Source organism: Dipodomys merriami, unplaced genomic scaffold (assembly GCF_024711535.1).
Source record: "Dipodomys merriami isolate MVZ:Mamm:240054 unplaced genomic scaffold, mDipMer1.0.p SCAF_34, whole genome shotgun sequence".
NCBI classification, from domain to species: Eukaryota; Metazoa; Chordata; class Mammalia; order Rodentia; family Heteromyidae; genus Dipodomys; species Dipodomys merriami.
Genome location: NW_027204937.1, coordinates 7169278 through 7193424, shown reverse-complemented (window position 1 = coordinate 7193424; position 24147 = coordinate 7169278). Strand labels below are relative to the sequence as shown.

The 24147-nt window shown below is 46.6% G+C and overlaps 1 protein-coding gene across 2 annotated transcripts in view; it reads right to left on the bottom strand.

Annotated features, from left to right (window-relative positions):
- The window catches only part of Glis1 (GLIS family zinc finger 1), a 195920-nt gene that overhangs the window by 22894 nt on the left and 148879 nt on the right, over positions 1 to 24147 (bottom strand). The gene's annotated exons all lie outside the window — the stretch shown is intronic.

The following is a 24147-nucleotide window of genomic DNA, read 5'->3' as shown; positions in this document are numbered from 1 at the left end:
TTTGCTGGCCTATCAAACCTCCTCTCCCTTGCTGCCTGCCTTTCTGTGTCCATACTCTAAATGTCAGAAGCTAACTAAGCCATTTCCAGCTTTTGTTCATGTAAATTGCACAATAAATAACCTCTCTCTTGGTCATCCAGCACTCCCCTCCTCCTTGACCTTCAAAGTCCAGCTCAAAGGCTGGTCAGGATAGGACTTCAACCTTGTAGTATATCTGGCTATCCCTTCCTGCTCCCCTTCTCCCCCGTAGCGTGACTGTTTCAGTAGGATAGAGGCTCTGGCTATGTAGATCCTTGTTGGGGAGAAGGTAGACTAATGTGGCTATGATGTGCTGCTAGGTGTTTAGCTATACAACTATGAAGTATGAGGCACCTATGTCCCCACCTGACACACTGGTAAAATGACCAAAACAAAGACAGGACGCAAACCAAGTGTGATGCCAAAGCCCAGATGTTTTAATTGCTGCCTTTCTGGGGACAGGGGGAGAGGGGGAGTATCCCTTTAGGAGGAAGGAACCAGAGAAGGCAGGCTCCTTCTCTACAGACACTGCCGTATCCTGGGCACCTAATCTAGACTAGGACTTACGTGACCCCAGCCCCCAGCATGAGGGCAGCAAGGGCTTGCAGCAGCAGGCAGTGCAGGATAAAGCAGGGATGCCTATGTTCATGTTCCCCAAGCTCTAGGGCTTCCCGAAGTGTGCTGTTCCATACCTTTCCCCTGAGTTCATCCGCAGAAGGAGGAAGTTAGTGACAGCTTCACAGATCTGTCTCTACATCTGGAACCCTTGACTTCCTTCTTCTCTGAGCTGGGACCCTGTTTCTTTTTTGCCTTCAAAGGCACTTTATCTGTTAGTGAATTGGAAGGCTTTGCATAAAGAGGACTGTGGGCAGAGATCAGATCTGGGGTCCAACTGGCTCATCTCCTTGGCCCTCAAGGGGGTGGGGGAAGTCAGTATCTCTAACCCAGAGCAGCTCTGCACAACTGGTAATTTCTGACATGGAATTGGACCAGTTGGCTCCAGCCTGTGTGTGGGTGAACTGAGATATAGAGAAACTCTGCCTTTTCAGAAGCACAGAAGCCCATGAAGGAGACATACATACCATCTCAAAACACCATGCTTGAGATGTTATGGAAGTAAATGGGCTGTGGAAACACAGAATGGATACTTCAGCCAGCCTTGGGACCATGGGATAAGCTGTCTGGGGGACTAATGAGTGTGGAGAATTATTGGGGAGAGAGGGGGGAAGGCATGGGAAGCCAGTCATGGCAGCATCCATGCATTTACTCCTTTACCCCCTGCTCCGCCTGGGCCCAGAATCATGACTAGCACAGCCATGCAAATGGCCAGGCCAGGGACATGGTGGGCCAAGGAGACAGATAGGAAGCACCAGTGTCACTTCCCCCAGATCCCCTGTGGAAGTCTCTCTGTGCTCACATGGGTTTCTGTGCTCACATGGGTTGTGTACTGTGAAGTGCTCAGTGGGTGCGGAGCCTGTAAGGAGGTCAGAGGCTAGATCACAGGTGCTCAGATGTCAGGCATGAGTCTTCAGGCTACCTCAAGGACAGTGGGGCCACAGAAGGGCCTTACAAAGGGGACAGGTTCAGATAAGTGCTCTAGGAAGTTATCCTTGGCTTCTGGTGACAGATGGGGCTGGGAGAGGAAACAGAGAGAAGGCAGTTATAGCAGCTAGATATTCACTGCAGTCCTACACAGAAGGAGCCAGGATAGAGCTGCTAGACAAGGGCCTAGAGACAGTACCTCCTGAAGGCCTGGTCACAACTACAGGTCTTGCTCTACTGTGGCCAGTTCAAGGCAAGCCTTTACAACTGGGTTTCAGAAATTGTCTCCCTTTTATTTTCAGAGGCTGCGACTGCCCCATACATCAGAACCAGAAGGGAATCCTGTGCTGGCCCCTGCTCATCTGCAATGGCCTTGTGCCAGGTTCACCTGCATGTGTTATGAAGGAGCCTGGGCTCAAGAGCAGGGCTTCTTCCCAACATCCAGCTTGTTCTATTTTCCTTGCTGGTCTGTGCAGGGAGGGGATGGGGCTGGCTGAGGGCAATAATTCCTCCAAGTTGCGTGATTTTTCTGACTTTGGGAGCGTCTGCTCACTCCGGGGATCAGTATATCATCTTCCCCCAGGGGTTCATGGATCCCTATCTGGGCCAACCCTCCATCCCAGAACAATTGTTCTCACTCCAGCCTTTGTTCAGAATGTGCTCCTCCTGGGACACCTTCTCTTCCAACTCTCTGACAAGTTAATGTACACATTTTTCAAAAGTCCTGGATCTACAGTGTGTGTACTTATTGTCCAAAATGGTCCCAACTGCCTCTCCCATCCTCACATACCCCACATGTCTGTTGAGGAGTGATGGCTGTCTACAAACCTCCCAGGAATCTCCTTTACACAGGCCTTTGCTCAAGTTGTTCTTGAGGCCTGGATGGTCGTTCCATCCTTTACTCACTCAGCAAACACATACATATACCCCACAGTAAACACTGCCTTCAAGGAGAAGCCTTCCCCATGCCCTCTGCATTGCTCCTGAGCTTGTAACGGGAGGGTCTCCCTCAGTCCCTACTTTCTTGCCACAATTCTGGGTTTGCGAGCAGGGCTGGCATCTCCATCATGGCAGCAAAGGTGGGTTAGAACAGGGATAGCTTGGCATGGTGATTTTGTGAGTATTCTCTGTCACTTGTGTCCATCAGGCACATACACACACACACATATGTACATTATGCTATGAGTGTCAACTCAGCCTTGTCCTGTGTACCCCCATCTCCAGCTTCCCAGAGCAGAGGTGCAGGCTGGACTGTAATAAGCAGCTGTTGGGAATGCCTGATGGGGATGGCCTATCTTTCAAGTAGATCTAAAGAAGGTAGAGAAAGGATATTGCCCCTGGGATGAAGATGTTGCATGCATACCTAGCAGAGCCATGGTCCTATCAGGACTGGTAACCAAGACTTGCTTTGGACCTTAAGGGCTTGTGGGCTCTACCTGCAGCATCTGCCAACATTCCCATGCTCCATAACTGCACAGATGGGAACAAAGGCATAGAATAGAGGATGGAAGGAATCATCAGGCCAATAACTGGTATGTCCAGATCTTCTGAGCCCAGTGCGGTCATAGATGTGATCTCTCTTCTTCATGACCCTCTGGGCAGGTGTGACCATGCCCAGAATAGAAGCTGAGGTGCGGGCACAGTGAACACAGTGGTTACAGACACAGACTCTGCTGTAATTAGCCAGGTGTTACCTTGTATTCTTCATACTGTGATCCTAGTTGCATCATTTTGAGTCAGAGAGCCTCAGTTTCTTTTGTTTTACCAAGTGTGGAGTATGATTGTAAAAATTAAAATAACACACAGCAAATCCTGATCTTGGTGCTAAGATCCCACGTAAAATGCATTCAATGTAGCTGTCACTTAAGGTCACAAAACAGGTAAGTAGGCCACGTGCTGGTGGCTCACACCTGTAATACTAGCTACTCAGGAGGCTGAGATCTGAGGATCAAAATTTGAAACTAGTTCAGGCAGGAATGTCTGTGAGACTCTTATCTCCAATAAACTACTCAAAATAAGTCATAAGTGGCACTGTGGCTCAAGAGGTAGAGCACTAGCCTTGAGTAAAAGCAGCTCAGGAACAGTGCCAGGCCCAGAGTTCAAGCCCTAGAAGCCGAAAAGAAAAAACAAAAACCAGGTAAGTAGTAGAGTCTGTATTGGACTGTTGCCCCTCTGCAGAGTTGTCTCCCGACTTCCACCATATCCATACATGAATGAATGTGCTCAGAGCCCTAGGAAAGGGCTGATCTAATGTAGGGGGCTTTTAGTAGTGGGCTGGGGAATTACAAAAGCCTTCCTGAAGAAACTGGGTCTTGATGCCTGGGCAAGATTTGGACAAACAGGGTATCAGCAAAAGCATTTCAAGGAGTGGACAAAGCATGAACACTGGCAGTGAGATTGGTTGTGTTCTGGAACAGTTAATGATCCACTGAATCAGAATGAAGGCAATGTGGAAAGGAGATGGGAAGGAGAAATGAGTCTCAAGGCTGCCTTCATTCACACACATGAGTCTAGATTAGGTGAGTTTGGGAACTTTTGATCCTAAAAGACTTCCAAAGAATCCTACGTCCATAATTACACAGGAGAGCAGAAAATGGTGTGACTCAAGGCTATTTCTGGAGTCCAGTGCTGCTGTGCTGGCTGGTCCACTTTCTACCTGGATAACTGAGTCAGGACTCTGTTCCATCTTCTTTGGCCTCAGCATCCTACCTACCACCAGTACAAGGAGATGATTCTCTTCAGCATCTTTCAGGTCTGCCTCTCCTCTTCTTGTGTGATAACGTTCTGATTCTAGACAAAGCCAGGCCCAGCCCAGGCTATGAGCTGATGTTGGAAACTATCTCTGTGATGCCACCACACAGAAAGGAAAAATGGGTGGTATGGTGAAGAAGTGGATCCACAGTACAGAGCCATGAAAGTTCCTGTTCCCACATGTGGGGTGTGTTACAAAAGAAGATTAAAATAATGGGGGAAAATACCCCGGGAACCGTGAAGCCCCAGACCATCTGGAATTTTATAGTAACAGGCAGGGGAAAATCAGAGCCTAATTGAAAAAAGTCCACTGCAATCCATTACCACTGCGTGCAGCTCACAGGACAGAGGGCAGGAGATGAAAGACAGAGGGGAGCCATCGCAAGAGGGGATGGTATCTTCCTTTCCAGGCCAGGCCTGAGGATCCTTCCAGTTCTGGCTGGACAGGGGGAGAGCCAAAGCTGAGGACCGCTGGGCTTGGGTGAAGCACTGGAATCCACAGGGCTGATCAGCAAATTACCTTCTCTGAGCCTTTTGTTCTTGTGTAAAGGGCTAAGACCATGCAGAGCAGTCCATAGATGCCAGAGCACAGATGGCACTGGGTAATGTCTGTTCTCATGCTCTGGCCCTTTGAGAAGGATCAAGGACCCTATTTCATATATGAGGTATGATCTGTGCAAGAAGTCACACAGGTTTACACTGTGGCTCTACTGAGAGCTTTGAAAAAGTCATACTCTATCTGTCCCCTTGTTCTTCTCTTCTGTACTTTTAGAAGTAAATAAGTGGATATGTTCTGAGTAGAAGCTGGCACACAGTGCCTAATGAATGTCAAGTTTCTTGCCTGTGGCCAATGTAGCCCAAAGGAAAGGCCCAGTTTCTCATGCCCTAAGAAGGATCTGGACACAGAGAGTAGAGAAGAGGTTTGGGGGAACAGGGCACAGGGCAAGCAGGGGAGGAAATGCCTGCAGTGTTGGCATTTCCAGTGACTTGCTTCTAAACAAACACATTTCTGGTTTAAGGGTAAAATATATTGGGTTACAACAGTCTGGCAGGCTACTCAGGGATCAACTTCTCATTTTTGTACAAACTTTTAAGTTACTTTACAATGATTTAGATGGGAGAAATGTGTGGTGCCACATCCTTCTCCAAGATGTCAAATAATTCAGTGCTTGGCCAGCTTTAAAGGCTAGCAAACTGGGAACTGAAGTCTACTCTTTGCCGTTCTATCTCCCCTACTTCTGAGAGGGAGTCTGGCTGTCCCTGATATTATTGACCTTTGATTCTGCTTGGGGCTTCGTAGGGTTTCTTGAGGCTCAGCTTTTGCCAATCTTCTTGGGGGTAGTTGGGAAGGAACAAACATGTAGAGTTGAGGTGGTAGGTTTGGAGGCACTGGCCTGGGCTCCATGCTCTGGACTTGGGAGCTGGGGACCCTTGAGGGCATGGTCTAGCTGTGGGCATAGGAAGGAATGGGCAGCTGAGTGCAGGAGGAAGCTAGTGTCCCAGTGGCAGCTATCACAGTCACTAGGAAACTGGACATGAGCCAGACCATTCCTAAACCCCATTTCCTTAAGACCTGTTAGGTAGGTACAGCAGCTCATGTTCGAGGAGGAAACTGAGGCTCAGGGAGTTTAGATTATGTGAGGAACTTTCCACCCAGAGCTCAGGAAAAATGGAATCTCACCACAGTGCTGAGCTCTGTGCCCTGGAGCACACTCCTGTCCCAGGTAGCCATGACTATGGAGGTTGTAAGATTCACAGTCAGTGTGAATTTGCTCAGCCCACTGGGCCTTTATAACCAACCAGAGAGTCTGGCAGATAACATACAGCAGGACAAGGGAGACTTGTGCAGAGTAGTCACATGTCTCTTGCCCAGAGCTGGGCAGTGGCATGCTTATTTGGAAGGGGCTTCCCAAGTTGATGGGATGAAAGCTGCTGACATTCTTACCCCTTCTCATCAGGAATACAATGATCCAGGCACCCATGTGGGAGAAAGGTCTTGTCCAGGCAAGAAATGTGTTCCCATTAGTTGAGGGACTCCTGGAAAGGTTGCCAGCCAGTGAAGGCCCAGAGGATCAGAATGGCCTTCCAACAGTATATGCAGCCTTCCCCAAAGAAGAAGGTGCCAGGGACTGAGTCTATTCCCACTGGGGCCCCAAAGGATAAGTGGGGCCCAGAAGCCTAAGTGGGACCAGAAGCCCCCAGTGCTGAGCTGTGGCTAGACAACATTGGGATATGGAGAGAGGAATCACTGGGAACCCGGGCCCCACAGAGAGCAGGCAGCCTAGAATGGTTGGTGGGTGCTTCTGTGTGCACCTGCCCATGCCCCTTTCACTAAGCCACTCAGCCACAGACCCCAAAACAGACATACTTTCAAACATGATCAACTCTCCTTTCAACTAATCTACATGTTAGTCACAGAGCCCCATGACACTAGTACACAAATGCTAATTCACTTACATACCAAGACCCCAAAACTTACACACTCATCCCACACATATCACATTCTCACAACACACATCATATAATATCCTCTACCAAATACATACATCCTACAACTCATATCTCAGAGACATACAGGTCAGAACATACATAGTTGCACATACATTAAAAGACACTGAGGCCTACACTCTACCACATGTACAACATGTACACATACTAACTTCCCAGTCCTAACAGATGGCCCTATTTACAGCCAAGCACACACAGAATCTGACTCATATTTAGAATATAGGTGGCCTCAGGGTGGTCTGGTGTGCTTAGGAAGACACCCCACCCACAGACAAAAGGCTTGTAAGAAGTCAGTAAATACATGTCCTCACACCACCATCCTGACACCCACTAGACACTTAGATGTTACCCTCCCACACACCACTCTGGGAGGCTTCAAGCCCTAGAGGTGGCATTGAGGCTACAGGCCCTGGAGGTAACATTGAGGTTACAGGCAGAAGGGGCTGAGCCTATGTAGCTTCCTGACCTCTTTGTATTGGGAAAACTGGTCTGACTTTGGAGGAGGCATATTTGGCCTGTGAGAACCCCAAGACAAGGTCCTGCTGGCCTCTCTAACTCAGTGCTCAGCTCTCTCTCCTATTCCAGTCCAGGCCACTCCTCCCTGCCCCTAGGCCTTTGCCCTTGTTGTGTGTTTTGCTCACAACACCTATGGACTTATTCATTGTCTAGTCCTTCCAGGTTGGGATCAAGCCCCAGACTTCACTGAGGCCTCCCTTTAGCCTCCTTCACACCCTTCTCTGAGCAGTGCAGGCCCTGTTCTGTCTCATCTCACATTAATGCCAAGGCCAGCAATGGCAATGTCCTGTGCAGTTCTGGAGCCCATCTTGTGAGTCAGCTAGGACTAGAGGATGACAGCAGGTCATCACTAAGATCCACAATGACCTGTGTCAGTCAAGGGATTCAGTGGGGACTCTAAGTGGCAGAATAACATCTATCAGGACAGACTACAAGCCATGTCCTGGATGCTTAGGGTCAGAGATAGGAGGCTGTGTGCTCATCAGGACTGCCTATAAGACAAATGTGGCTCCTTCCTAAGGATACCTTCAGGGGACAGCTAACAGTTCTGAACTAGGATGGATCTGCTACCTGGGTTCTAATGTTAGGAACAAGCCAGGCTGACCTGCCTTAGCACTGTAATCACACATAAGCATCTAGCTACCTAATGCAAGCCAACTGAGGACCCCAAGGAGGATCTGTCCTGTGCTAGCAACTTAGGGTCACGTTCTGCATAAGACCACAGGACTCCATGTCACATACTAGTATCATTAATTGAAAACAGTGCCAAACTCAGTTACTGTAGAGATGGATTGGGAAAATGATGACAACCAGGTCAGATAATCAGCCTTGCACACACATGTGAGCTAGTTAGGTTAGTTACCAGCAGGAACCAATTCTACCCAGAAACCAGCTATATACAATCCGACTATGACAAGAATGAGAGGCCAGGGGCTGGGAATGTGGCTTAGTGGTAGAGTGCTTACCTGGCATGCATGAAGCCCTGGGTTCAATTCCTCATTTCCACATAAACAGAAAAAGCCAGAAGTGGTGCTGTGGCTCAATGTGGCCGAGTGCTAGCTTTGAGCAGGCTGAGTTCAAGCCCTACAACTGGCAGGCAAGTATGAAAGAAAGAAAGAAGGAAGGAAGGAAAGAAGGAAAGAAGGACGGAAGGAAGGAAAGAGAGAGGGAGAGAGAGAAGCCAGGGACAGATAGAAGTGAACCTTCTCAGCCCCGGGAAGGTTCTTCTCTGCCTCTCTGCAGAATACCTCTCTTCGCTGGTCTTGACAGTAACCTTGTGAGAGGCAAGATTGGGCCATCTGCTTTCAAGATGGGTAAACTGAGGCACTGAATGGTAAAAGGACTGACCTGGGGATTTAGCCTTGAGCCATTCATCCTGGGGATTTGAGAGTGAGATGACAAAGGTGCCTGGTACATAGTAGGTCTGTACCGTACAATTCTTTCTGTGGCCAGTGCTGATGGTGGCAGGTATTTTTCTCAAGGAGGCTGAGAAAAGTGAGGCTCATATCCTTGGGCAGGCCTCTGTCTAAGGGCTACTCAGATTAACAGAAGGAACAAAGAAGCTTCAGCCAACCGCTTCAACTCTACCCCAACTGTTCCCCATCCTATGTCCTATCAGATTAAGGCATGGAGGAGCCCCCTGGGCCAGCCACCTGGGGAAGAGTCTCTTTCTCTGCTGGGCCTCTGTTCCATCTGTGGAAGGGTACAAGTGGAATAGCATTATCCTCTTCAACTCAAGTCTGGGAGGGGAGAGAACAAAGCAGAAAACAGAGGAGCAGCACATTCCCAACTTTGGGGTTTCAAACTCTCAGGCCTCAGGGACAAATGGAAAGAACTTTGCAGACAGGCGTGAGTCACACGCGGTTAATATTCCAAATGATATTTTTGCAATAAACTCATCTTAGAGTGCCCAGCACAGCACCTGGCACAGAATGTGTTTGTGAATATCTGTTAGTAATGAAAGAACATAGCAGCAAACATTCAATTCTTGAGGGAACTGGGGCAGAGCCAGAGGTAGTGGGTAGTACTGGGCCTTTAAATTAGTAGGGGGCCAGGTGACCCATCCCCAAAACAATGCTCCGACTAGGATAGGGGATCTAGGCAAGGGAGGAGGACCGCTGCCACCCCACTTCTGAATCAAGCTACGAAGCCTTTGTCTGTGCCCCATCTGGTTTGCTCTTAAGAAGCTCCTAGATAGTGGAGCCACAGTAACCCTCTTTCCTAGATAAGGAAATGAAGCTCTGATAGAGGCAAAGCTCAAAACACCCAAGGGCCCAGGGCTACCTGAAACCAAAGCCCTTGCTGATATCTTTACAAGATATTGAATCAAAGACAAGAGTAGCCTATGGACTGAAGAAACATTGGGCTGCAGAAAAGAAATGACTAACTCCTTAGAGAAAGAACCAAATGTCTCCACATCACCAGAAAACAATACTAGCAGTAATAACCACCACAAAGAGAACTGGTTTCTCTTAAAACCCTAAGTCTCCAGCCAGCCATCCCAGTCTATCTAGGTTAGAGCTCTCTGGAAGGGTCTGGGACATCCTGTAGGGTCCTGCATCAGAAGTAGCCTTCTGCCAGACCACTGCCCAGCTCTCACAGGAGCACTCCCTCCCATGGGCTAGACAAAAACACTCCATGATAACCACAGGGAAGAACTAACTACATGCACTGAAAAAGAGTTACATGTATGTTGATATGGAGGTCCTGAAGCGAAGGGCTTGAAGCATTCTGTTGGGAGCCCAAGGGAACAAGAGGAGCTTTCGTAGTCCTGGCCTGCACAGATGCCTGGCATGGCAGAGCTACACTGTTCTGTTCTGGGAGATGCCTGGAACTCATTAGCAAGACATCAAGAATAATGTAAAATTAAAACATTTAGCATTGGCTTTGAAAACTGAGGCTAAAAAGAGAATGATGTTATTGTGCTGAGCTGCTTAGTTATGACCTGGGCACCAATAATTGACAGAAAATAAACTGCCACTTGGTAACTGGGTTGAGCCATGACCTTGAGGCTGCTACACGGGCTGAGGCCTGAGAAAGGAGCCTGCAGCTCCATTCAGGGGGAATCAGGTTGGAAGTCTGGATATAGCCCAAGACCTAGGCCCTAGGGAGGCCTTCCGGCTTCTATATGCCCCTCTTGACTCTCTCCTGCTGGCTTCTTTGCCTCTATATTGGCCACTGACCCTCAAATCTGTCATCTACCCTACACCAGGAATTCCAAAATTGTTAGCCTGCCTGTCACTGCTCAAAACCTATCAATGGTTCAGGATATAAGCTCCTCAGCCTGACAGCTCCAATCTCTTGCTTTATAGCCCCTGTAGCCCTTTGACCCGTGCTGGCTCCTTCAGCATCTCTAGTTCTTCCTTCCCCCAGTAGTTTCCAGTTACACTGACTACCTAGTTATTAGAACCTCACAGCAGTTCCCGAAGCCTCGAATTTCCTCAAGTATTAGGGTCTACCTCCCATAGGGTTTCCTCTGAAGAGGCTCTAGGCTAAACTGGACTTCTCTCTGTATCTATCCAAGCCCAGGGATAAAAGCAGAAGGCTAGCCCATGCTGAAGGGAACTGGAGACGTACCCAATGCCAGGTCTGGCTGGACCTCCAAGGCTTTCATGTGACAGGTGAGGATACTGAGGTAGCAGAGAGAGCAGCACAGAGCTTAGTACCAAGGTTCCCCTCTGTCTAGTTTTAGCTTGTGAACCTCAGCAGTCTTAGGGCAGACTCTTCCTGTTTCCACATGCTAGCTATTCTGGTGAACAGAGTACCCTGGATTTAGAACCTGATTCCCTTCCAAGTCTGTGACTGGCATAAATCACCTAACCCCTGGGCTCCAGCATGTGTGCTATACCACTGTGATAAGGATGGTACCTCCTCATGTTGTGAGGAACCAGAGTCAGACACTGCTGTAGCACAGTCTACTATAACCTGCACCCCCTGTGTAGATGGAGACCCTGAGGTCCAAGGCCACAGAGTACAGGGAGTATGAGAGGACAGAGACTCAGGCTCCTAGAAGTCTGGCCAGAGCCAATGGGCTTGACTTGTAGTATAAAAGAGCAGACTAAAATTATTCAATCATTCTCTAGCCGTTCATTCATTTACTCCCTCTCCTCATTAACTCACTCATTCAGCTAACTGCACACAGTGAGATGTCCAAATACACTGTTAATGAACAAACAAGTTACCAAACAATAATAGTGTATCATCTCCATTAGTGAGGAATGCAATTATCATAAGGATAGAAAAAAGCTTACAATAAAGCCTCCAAATGTTTAAATGGTCGTTAATCCTGAGTATTTTCCTTTATATTCCACTCTTCATTCAACTTCTTCATATAATATACTCCTCATTGCTTCAGATTTCATACACTGCTTTTTGTTAATATTTTTAAAAAAGTTAGTGGACAGTGTAATACTTTCACAGATCTAGGTTTTAATTCTAGACTTCTTAGTTCAGCATGTGACTCTGACCACAGGACCCTGGACATGCCCTCCCTGTGGAGTCAGAAAGGTCTCGGGCTGGCCTGGACACATGACACAGACAAACTAAACTCAGTTTCTGCATAAAAATATGGAGACCAATTGGGTGCTGGTGGCTTATGCCAGTAATCCTCGCTACTCAGAAGGCTGAGATCTGAGGATCGTGGTTCAAAGCCAGCCCAGGCAGGAAAGTCCATGAGACTTTTATCTCCAATTAACCACCAGAAAACCAGAAGTGGCACTGTGGTAGAGCACTCACCTTGAGCTGAAGAGCTCAAGGTCAGTGACCCGGCCCAGAGTTCAAGCCCCATGACCGACAAAAAAAAAAAATGTATATGTATGTGGAGGCCACACTGTGGCTCCTAGAGGGGGTCTGAGGATTAAGGAAGACATAGCCACCTTTTCCTGTGTCTAGGGATAAAGTTCATAATGGCATTGTATCAGGGACTCTGTGGTCTACCTACTGGATGCATCAAGGTCATGGATATCTCTCGTCAGGGGAAGGCATCATTGAGCTCCTGTGTCACACATGCTGACTAGTGACAAGAAGCACCTAAGGGAGACAGAGTAACTTCTTTGATTAGTGGTGAGAGACAGGGAGACCGAAGGCTACATTCCAATTCCTAGCAATACCATTAGCCACAGAGCACTGGGAGGAATGAGGATTCCTGAACACTCAGAGATGCAGCCTTAAGCTGCCTGGATGGGTTGGGGCTTTGGATCAGAGAGACTAGTCCAAGTCCCAGCTCTGCTGCTTAATTGCTTGCTTGGGTCCTCAGGCATGTTACCTACCCTCCAGTTCTGGAGCTATCTTTAGGATGGCACAGTTAAACTGTGGGCTTACTATAAGGACTACACAAGATGAGAGCTGGCAGGGTATCGTCTAGCCAGCAATACCAATGTGCCAGGGAGAGATTGTACATTCCACATAGCCTGTACCACTACTATGTCTCTGCTTCCTTCAATCTTAACCCAGAATCCCATTTTTCTGTCTCTTCACCTGGCAGACTCTGTTCACCCTTTAAACTCCAGCTCATAAGCCATATCTTCCAGGGAGCCTTCCTTGATTCCCTGGGTCCCCAGTCATGTCCTTCTACCCATCAGAGCCCCAGACTCATATCACTGTAACCGTGAGCTTTGCATCTCCCTAAACACAAGGTGATGCTGTCCTTACTAGCTCCTTGCTCTAATCCCTGACAATGGGCTGAATACACAGCAGGTGCTTAGGGCAGGTCTGCTGATTCAGGGACCCAGAATAGGAAGCCACACTACTAGCTCTGTGTTCTCTGACCTTTGGCCTCATAGATACTCCCTTCTCACATCTGACTAAGGGCAGCAGCCAGCAGCTCCAGATAGATTCAGGCTGTGGGCAACAGAAGCACCAGTGGATCCTATTGGATCCACTACCCCCTTCCTGGCACAGGCCTAGCTTTCTTGGGTTCTGAGCACCACTATGCCCTCCATAGGGGCCAAGGGGTGGCAAGTGTTATTCATTTCTGTGAGGTCTCAGTTGTTAGGCCTGACTCAGGAAAAACTCCCCCAACATACCCAGACCTTCACCAACAGCTTCTACCTTTGCAACGTTGCCTTTCACTATGGCCAGAACTGTGAGTTTGCTTGGAGGACTGATTTTGCAGAAGTTGCTGATGTCCTTGCAAGGTCAAAGTTACAAACAGCCCCTGCCCTATATTGGTGAACCTGGAGCAAAATAAATGGCAGGGCAAGACTTTCTGGCTGGTGTTGATACTGTCTGCCTGTTTTTCTGTGGTCATTCATGAGTCTTTAGTAACATTGTTTCCTAACAGCTTTGCTGGTAATTCATATAATATAAAAATCAAAGCTTACATAATTTGTTGGTTTTTAGTATATTCACAGCTTTGTGAAATCATTACCACAATAAATTTTAGAACATTTTCATCAAAAAGAACCACTGTACCCATTAGCAGTCAAGTGTTCCCCATAACCTTCCCCTACCTGAATCCCAGGAAACCATGGTTTCACTTTGTATGTGTTTGTCTATTTTGTTGTATGCTTGTACTGGGGCTTGAACTCAGAACCTTAATCTCTCTCTCTCTCTCTTGGAGTTCTTGCTTGTAGCTGGCACTCTACTCAAGCCATGCCTCCAGTCTGATAATTTTCTGATTAATTTTAATGAAGTCTCACAGATTTTCTTTTTAAATCCCTCCAGATTAGCTTCAAACTGTAATCCTTCAAGTCTCTGCCTCCTGAGTAGCTAGGATTATAGGCTTGGGCCACTGGTATTTTTCAGATTTGTCTATTCTTGACACTTTATGAAAGTTAGATTATATAACATGGTCTTTTATCCTTGGGTTCTTTTACTTAGCATTGTGTTTTTGAGGCTCACACATGTAAAATACCTTATGGTCTAAGTTTTTTCTTAAATAATATTCTATTTTATATATCTTTATCCATTCACTGATGGACATTGAGGTTTTTGTTTCTACTTTTGGGCTACCATATTAATGCTGAGGTGAACATTCACATACAAGTTCCTGTATGGATATTTTGTTCTCATTTCTCTTTGCTGAGACCTAGGAGTAGTACAGGTAGATCCACCTAGACAGTAAATCTGTTTGAGGAAGTGCCTGTTTTCCAAAGCCATTGTACTATTTTACACTTCCACTGTCAGTGGATGAGGATTCCAACTTTCTACAACTCCCGCAGCACTTATTAACAAAACCATCTTTTTTATTACAGCCATCATATTGGTATGAAGTGGTGTGTCCCTGTAGTTCTGATTTGCATTTTCTGATGAATAATGATGCTGAACATCTTTTTATGTGCTTTTGGCCACATGTATATCTCACTGTAGAAATGTCTTTCAAGTTTTTCATCCATTTTTAAATTGGGCTATTAGACATTCTCTTTCTCTCTCTCTTTCTATCTCTCTCTCTCTCTCTATGTATATATTACTGAGTCATAAGAGGTCTTAAAGATAGTCTAAGTATGCCCTGTCTCAAAAATATGATTGCAAAGACCAAACTCTTAAGATGAAACAACAGCTAACATTTATGAAGTCCTTACCATGTGCCAGACCTTGACTTCAAGTTTTTATAAGTTTTACTCCCCTAGGACAGCTACATTTTACTGATCAGCAGTCAGAGAGCAGTCCCAACTTAGGTCACCCAGCTAGGAAGTGGCAGAGTGGAAACGTGGAACATTGCAGATGATCGCAGCCCATCCTGAAGCCAATGTACTATCTACGAAGCAGTTCTCTTGGGGCTGGCATGGGCCAACAGCAGCAGAAGACCCTGGAAGGGAGACAGGATTCTCCTAACAGGCAGCAGGACTACCAGGCTGAGCCTGTGTCATGAGGCTTCCAGTCTTCTGCCAGCCTGACAGATCTGGACTAGATTTTATTCAGGAAGAAGGCAGTTTCTTTACAAGCCTGCATGCTCCAACTGGGAGGAGTAAGAATATTTTCTCATGGGGATTCCAGACTGGCTTAGGAACCATCACTAAACATAATTGGCGATGAAGATTTGGGATGATTATGTCAGCACCAGAGGGAGCTCAGCCATTAGCACATTAGCAAGTGAGCATCCCTGGCTTTGCTCCACATCCGGCTGGGGCTGGAAGCCTGCAGTATTTGGGGAGGTGGGCAGCAGAGGTCTGGGGGATCTCTGCCTCCAAGTGCTGAAAGTGCATGAAAAAACAGAGTCACATCCAAACTGCCCTCTGACCTCTCAGTCTGGGTACCTACCAAAGGCTAAGGCTGGAGATAAAACAATTTTTATGTAATAATATTCTGGTTATATAGTGTGACTAGAGAAGAGCAGTCCAACAGTAGGCTGAATAAGTTGTGCCACAAGCCACAGATAGGACTACAATACTGATGCAAAAAATGATAAATGTTGTGACATGAAATTCCAGAAGGTTTTATGGCTCAAATGCTACTTTTAACCATGCTAATCCTTTTTAATTCCTCAATAACTTCACTGGGAACCTGGGTCACAACCCCTCATCTGAAATAAAGGGTGACTGGGATTCAAATCCTGAAAACTTTGGCAAGGGTGTTAAAAGCCCTTGTTCAGTACCTACTCGGTGGCACTAGGCTATGTATACACTGTCTCTAGGAATCAGAAATGCAACCAAATCAGTATCCACTAGGAAACCTGGGGTCACCTGCTTTCTTTCCTAGACTGCTGAATTTCAGATACGATTGTGTCACATTTCTAAAAAGAAATTTAAACTACTGCCTCTCAGGGCTGCTGAGGAGTATAGGAAAGTTGGGAGGCAGTACATGGGATCCATGGCAGTTCTGATACACCCTGCCCTGTGTCCAGGATGGAAAGCCTCCCACTGCGGTGGGAGGAATATCTCTGGGCCTCCCTCCCCTGGATGCTTCCTCCCTCACATCCTATATCCTCACAAGCCAAATGGGTGACAGTCCTGTCCCTGAAATGAGTCCCTGCCCTGAGCATTTCTTAGACTACTGGGAAGAGGTCAGACATACATGTGATTATACAATGTTTGTCTCCCACTATCCCATTCCCCAGCTACACTCCCAATATACATGTACCTAACTGCATAAACACTCATCTCCAATGCATAAACACACCTACACCAAATGCACATCCATGTCCCACATCACTGCATCCAGCTAGGAAAGACCCTAGCCCCATTGTAATCCTGCAATCATATGTACCTGCACATACTACATGTACCCTAAAAACTCATTCAGGTCCAACATATACCCTATCTCCTAGTCACCCAGAAGCTTGGCACAGAGATATATTCAGAGCCTTTTGAGCAGCCCCTCCTCAAAGCTGCATTCCTTAGATTCCACTATGCTCCCCAGCAGCACTTCATACCCCAGCATACACTTCTATGGAAAGCTTGTCCCCACGGGGTCACTAGGCAGGGCTCTATCTGGATTCCCTGGGCCACCTCTGCACACTGGGTCAGGTGGCAGGAGAATGGGCATCCCCTAACAGCCTTCTCTCTCCTGCATTCCTGTCTGCTCCAAGAATTTATTCTTTCCTTGTTCATTGATGATTAAAATACTTTTAACCCAACCACAAAGACTGTTGTCTTTGTCTTTATTTTTTATAAAAACCAACAGATACATTTGGGGACCCTCTGGGGTGATTTACATGACCGCAGCTAGTTCCTGGAGGAGCAAAGTAACATTCCCATCCCTAACAGGAATGCTCTCTCAACTTCCATCCTGCTATTTCTGGCTCCTCAGCCCTTCCACCCGCCTGAGGTCTGGGCTGCAGCCACACAGGAGGCAACCTCTCTGCCAGATTTTCTATTTCTGTTTTTGTCATCAACTCTGATGGGAGTATGGGCATACAGAGGCTACCTACCTCAGTGTCAGGAGACTCCCATGACATGGCCCCTTAAACACTGAACAACCTGGGAGGCAGAAGTACTGTCTCCACTTTACATATGGAGGGGCTGAGTGGAGCTAGTTCCTAATTTGCTCAGAGGCTTACCTGGTAGCAGAGCTAGTGGCAGCCTAGGCTGTAGGACTGCTAGGTTCCTCCTCAGCTTTGCTCCATCTAGAGACCCAGGAAGACTCCTGGGGAAACTACAGGCCAAGTCTAGTTGTGTACCTGGGACAGTACTGCCTCTGGGCTAGAAGTGTCTGTGGTATTGCTTCACATAACACTCTCCCCAGGATGAGACTATACCTGATGATATTCCTGGGGCTATCCAGCCTTGTTCTGCACAGCTGTTCAGATGCTATGCACAATCTGAGGCTGTCTAATCTACCCATCTATCCATTCATCTACCCATCCATCATCTATGAAACATTTTTGGGATATACCTACCATAAGGTGCTGAGTACTGGAAACACCATGGAAAATAAGACATATGCCACTACCATGGCAGTTCACATGATAGTGAGGCAGCACAGATAGCAAATAAGAGATGGGATCAAGTAATATGATAGGAAATAGCCTTATGTGGCAGGGAGTGTGGGAAAGTGTGGCCTTTGACAGGGAAGTAGGGAAGGCCTCTTGAAGAAGTAACATTTAAGTGGAGATCTCAAGGGTGAGAAGGAACTACAGGTCCAAGGAGTGAAAATGCTTTTTAAAAAAGAGGGGTATAAGGCGGTATGTAGAGCTAGAGAGGAAGGTGTCCTGGTACCCAGTGTGTCCCAACCAGAGGTTCTGAGAGACAAAGGTCCTTCAGACAGTGCTATCAACCTTGATTGCATCTTGGGGGACTCTAAACAGAAAAAAGAACCAAAGTCTGACTCCAGGACCTCTGCTAGGACCACCTCCTGGTGAGAATGGCAAGTTGTAACAATGAGACTAGAGTCTATACTCTCCTACCATCTTACCCTCCCAGTGTCTTCACATTGACCATCCCATCTGAGCTTCCCCAAAGAAGGAGGAAGGGTGGTCATGACAACCTCTTCTTGGCCAAGGAGGAAGTGAAGAAATAAACGGCCAGACTATCATCTGTAGTCATATGATAGGTGCTGAGTAGAGTGGGATTTAAACCCAAGTTCTTTCTTTAGGAAGTCCAGAAAATCCCCTCAACAGCCCTGTGAGATAGCAGTTGGATAATGGATGCTGACAAGTAGTTGGGGGCCAGACACAGTGACCAATCATTTATACATGTTAATTTATGTTTACAAAATGAGATATCAAAGCTCAGAAAGAGGAAGTGACTTGCCCAAATTCCTGGCAAATGTGAGGAGAATCCGGGACTTGACACAAGTCTAACTCCATGGGATTAATCAAAGAGCTCATTAGTGTCAGTTTGGACTCTTGTTTGAGCCTGAGAGTAATGGACACTGGGGAACAGTATGTGTGGGGATGACAGAGGAGGCATGAGAGAGGCAGCAACAGTGGCCCACCTGATTTAGAGTGTACCTGTCATCAAACCCACCACCCATCAGTCAGGTCTGAGAAGCTGGAGACATCCTCCTGAGAGCCACCTCTGTGGGGCACAAAAAGGCTGAACTGTCTTGATCCTTTGATCCTTCAGAAGCCACTTGTATGACGTTGGTATCTTATGGGGGCAGGGTGGTGGAAATGGTTTCACAAGAAGGGCAGATGCATAGTAGAAGTTTGAGACAAGCTGACTACTTCTGGGTGCCTGAAACTCCCTCTGGGCAGATGTTGGGGTTGTCTGCCAAGCAGCTTCTTCAGTCCCAGGGACCTGTTTGGCTGACATGTTCCAGAAATGAAGCTTAGATTTAAAGACTGGCCACTCTACTTGGATGACCCACAGAGTAGGACTCTAGCTAAGAAGGACCCACAAGCTGCTCTGCTCCCTCTAATCTAGACATTGTTTCTGCCCTAAGGCTATTGAAAGAGGCACAGCCTGTCATTTTGCACTTCAGAAAGACCATATTAGCCATGGCACTGAGATCAAAGACACTGTACAGGTTGATTGTACACTGTGTGCTGGCTTATTTCAGGTGTGTGTAGCACATGAGCACAGCCCCATCTAACTCCATGGGCTAGGATGGTGTTGCTCAGCTTCAAGAGAGGCCTGGGAAACAGTCCCCTATTAAATGGGAAGAGGGCCCTAGACCCAGAAACAAGCACATGGGAAACTGCATTCTGTCAAGAGGAGTTTTTCTAGGGTTTGGAACAAATGATCCCAGATCATGTGTCCTCTACTCATGGCTAGTGTCACCAATTTCCATAAGAGCAACCTGGCACTTGGCAAGCTATATGTGTGACAAATGAGCAGAACCAGGCTGGTACCCACATACTCTCTCACCTCCCTACTCTCCAAGATTGGAGAGTTCTGGGCTGAGAATAAAGTATGTTCATTAGGCCAATTTGGATGTATTAGCCCACTATCCTAAACACTATACATATCATTAAGACTCTGGAATATCTCTAGGAGGAGTTATCATGATTCCCATTTTACAGATGAAGAAAACAAAGCATGGACCATTATGTAATTCACAATGTTCATTCGGATAGAAAGCTGGGAGAAATTGGGATTAAACTTTCCTGCTAGATTAAAGAGAGGCATGGGAATTCCTCAGTACATGTGGCTGGCTAGCTATCACATGCTGTGAGTTCTAGAGGAAGAGGAACTAAGGTAGCTGGTGAAGAACCAACCCTCTGGTCCTATGAGGTGGGCCTTGAAACAGATACACAGAGCAGATCACAGGGGCACACAGTCCGGTCACTTACCATGAAATATCTTATCATTCTAATTATCTTCTGAATATCTCTCCTAATTCACTTCTTGTAAAATCAGACAGACTAGGTAAATATGTATCTTGTTTTTTCTTTATTTCTCTATTGTTGGCTTGAACTTGGGGCCTGGGTGCTATTCCTGGGCTTTTTTGCTCAAGGCTAGTACTTTACCACTGTGAGCCACAGCTTCTGGTTTTCTAGTGGTTAGTTGGAGATAAGAGTTTCATGGACTTCCTGCCTGGGCTGGCTTCAAACCATAATCCTCAAATCTCAGCCTTCTGAGTAGCTAAAATTATAGATGTGAGCCACCAGCACCCAGCTCTGTATCTTTTTCTTTTTTAATGAAGCACATTATAGTACTATAGTACCTAAATGATTTTGCCCAGTTTTTTTTAATTTAATATATTTTTTTAAATTTAGTTTTATTTTATTTGTGAACATACTGTACAGAGGAGTTACAATTACATGTTGCCCAGTTCTTTTAATCTTTTGAAAAGTTCTGATTTCTAAATAGTCTTTTATCTGTTCCATATGCTTCTGAGAAATCACTGTTAATAGAATGGTGGAGAACATATAAATAATTTTCCCCTTTGCATGAGATTATGATTGACTCCAGTTACTGTCAATCAAACATCATTAGGGCACGCCAAATCAAAGCAGGACAGAGCCCCTAATGAGTTCAGGAACCAGGCTGTGGTTGATGAGGGATGGAGTCTGGCAGAGGATGGCAGCACCAGGAACTGCATTGGGTATGGCTTGTTAGGCTGAAAGGATGCTCTGTTGAACTCAGGCAATGTGTGAGAAATGTGACTGAGATTCCAAGTTTAGGAAGTATAACAGCATATGGTGGGGTAGGTGAGACAGGGATAGGGGATAATGAAAGGACCTGATGCAGAGAGGGTGACTCATGATTCTTCCAAGCCAACCAACCCCAGCTTTGCCACTAGCAAGGAGCCTGGGGGCCTCTATCTGTTCCTTTTTCACAATTTCCATGATTAAGGTTTCAATTCCTCTGTTGCAGTCAAACTGGGCCTTACCCAGCCCCACTTACCTTTCTGGTCCCCTTCCTTGATCCTATACTCTGGCCTACCAGATTTCTAGCCATTTCCAAAGATGACACTTCTTGGTTGCTACTCTATCCACATCCCCTAAAAAAAAACAACTAGGGGTCAATCTGTATATCCACTGTATATCCACTAAGCAAGGTCAAAGAGAATGCCCTGTTTCTATCACGGTGCCCAGAGGAGCTCTCAGCAAAGGTTCCATGAACTTTTATATGCTTATGTATTCAAGATACCCTTGGTATCTTAGCACTTCTATCCTGGGCTATGTAATGCCTTCCCAGATGCGGATAGAGCTTCACTTGCAAAGCAACTATCAGGCCAGGCCTAGGAGTCATAGCACCCTACATTCTGAAGGGTAAGACATCTGGAAGACAGACAGTAGTCCTGGGCCTGTCAATCTTTTGGAAACCAGGAGAGATACAAATCCCAAAGTGGTGAAGGTTTGTAGTAGCAAAGATCAGCATCAGACCAGAGTTGGAAGGGTCTGGAACATTCTATCAAACCCTATGACTTCTCAGAAACAGTTGCTCAGAACGTAGGAGGTTTACTAGCCTTTGACTTTTGTATAAACCCTGTCTTTTTGGACTCTGGCTTCTCTAAGTACAGAAACCACACCTTTCTTAGGTGTGCCCACCCTCCTCAGAACTCCACCTGACACAGAATTAATAAGCTCTGGGACTGCAGGGTTGGTATAGAATGGAGAGCAGACTTCAAGCCTGAGAGACCTATAGCCACAATCCTCCCTGCCCCTGCTATGCCACCCCTTCCTACCCCACCAGGCAGCCACGCAGGTCACTAGAGAAGAGGCTAGCCCCACTGGATGCTTGCTCCTTTTAGGATCTGTCATACATACTTCATTACTTAGCACCTACTATGTGTATTACCTATGGTGATGGGTTCTCTATAGTTGTCATCTGGTTTATTTGGTTTCTACAAGGCAGTGTCTAAGGCTTAGTTTCTAAGTCTCACTCTGCCCTGCTAGCCAGGTCAGAGATGAGGAAATTAGTTTTAGGCTAGATATTTGTACATTGTCACACAGTAAGCAGGAGGGAAATAGAATAAAAAAAAAACAGTCCCCTCTTTGCAATAATCATCTAGGATGCTTTAACAAATCCCAGAGGGTCATAGGTCTCATAGGTAAGTTGAGTGGCAAACCAGTGGAGACTATACTGCATTTGTATGTGGGGTAGAACTTTACAAGCCTCCAGCTATAATTTCATCATAGTCCGGACCTGGAAAGTCTGCATAATCCTGGAAGGCGCTGGGTTTTCAGCTCAAAGACGGCTGTGCCTGCTAATTGGATCCTCAGCCTGTGCTGTAAATCAGTCCAGAGTGTGGGCACCATGCTGCAATCTTTTTCCAAACAGGCACCGTATGTCTTTACATTATTGTTGGCTGACCAGGGTCTTAAATAATTTCTGTGTAACCGAGTCCATAAATCTGCCCTCACCCACGGCTGGAAACATTGCCAGAGAGGAGACCATGTTCCCAAGGTAAACAGTGGGCTGGCAGCCACCTTCGGGCTAGGCAAACATGAGGGTAATATGCTAGGGGCGTACTCAGGAAGCCTCAACATGACGAGTTTGGTAGAAGCTGAAGGATCAAGTGAGCCCAGCAGTCCCCATGGAGTGCCATCCTATACTGTGATGCTGAGGGAGCTTAGGCCAGGGGAGCCAAGATGTTCTGTTTAGAGGGACTCTGTCAGAAAAGGAAGATTCCGAGAGGGCTAGGGAGACTGGAGGGACCCCTTTTACCATTCAATATCACATGTCCTTCTCTCCCCCAACCATATGGCTGGTCTCACCTTCCCCATTGCACAGGTTAGAGATAGGCTCACTGAAATCATGCATACTGCCAGCAAGTGGTGAGGCACTCTGAACTCATGGTGGCCAAGTGGCAAGACTTTTTGCTAGAGGCAGACAGGGTCACAGAGACCATCTACCCAACCAGGAGAGACAAGTCCAGAAGTGGTTATGAAGACAATGTGACACCATTCCCTCTGATGGAGATGCCAGAATGCAATATACTTGGGTAACAACCTGGAGATAAACAGAGGCTAGATGCCCCCATCTTATAAAGATGCTGTAGATGGGATCCTAAGTGAGGATGAGCAGAAAGCCCAGTGATCATTCCTTTAATCACCATCTCCTGAATGCCTGCAGTATGTACTGGGCTCTTTCTATGTGACAAAGAATCAAAGAGGAAGTTCAGTCAGTGCTACTTGAAGGACCTAAGAAGGCACTGATAAAAAGAGGTACAACAAATCCTACTGTACAGAGAAGGATCCTGGGAATACCAAAGAAGGCAACCCTACCAGTAAAACAGTAGGGACTCTACCTCTGTGGTGGCAAACCTTACCCATATCCCCAGAACTCTCACCTACTCCTAAGAGACAAGCAGGCCAGAACACTTGCAGCCAGCACCCCAAACCACAAGCTGAGTGTCCCAATCATTGATTGTTCCAGTCAGATATCCTTGGCTATACCACAGAGCCCTTTAACCAGCAGCAGGCACTTGCTCAAGACCCTAGATACTGTGGAGATGCTCACTTCCTCTTTTCTTCCTCCAACAGCTACATACTCGTAATAATGGTGAAGATGGACCTTAGCCACCACAGCCCAATGTCCTAATCATGAAGTAGATAGAGGTGATGATAGACCCAGATCTGCTGCAGGATTCAGTGCCGTGGTTCATGGGAAGCACTCAGCACCAACATGCGGTAGTTATTCATAAAATAAACATCCATGGTACTTTGCCATATACTATTTTCTAGGAGTTTTACAACAACTTTGAGGGTAGCTGGTATTATTATTATTATTATTATTATTATTATTATTATTATTATTATTCACCATTTTGCAGATGGGTCTTAGGTTTGGCTTCTAGGCTGTTTGGTTGCTAAGAATCATATTGTATGGAAGCATGATTTTGTTGTGTTGCTTGGGGTATAGGTTATAAGGAAGGTTTTGTGGCTGGGAAGAAACAAATCAAAATGCCATGAGCTAAAACAAGGCTAATTGTGGGGATGATCCCTAAAGGAGGATGCCAACACCAGGATAGCAGATGGGTAAGAGAGCTGGACATTCACCTCAGCCTGAGCCTGGGGACCTGGCTGGATTCTGGGGTTAT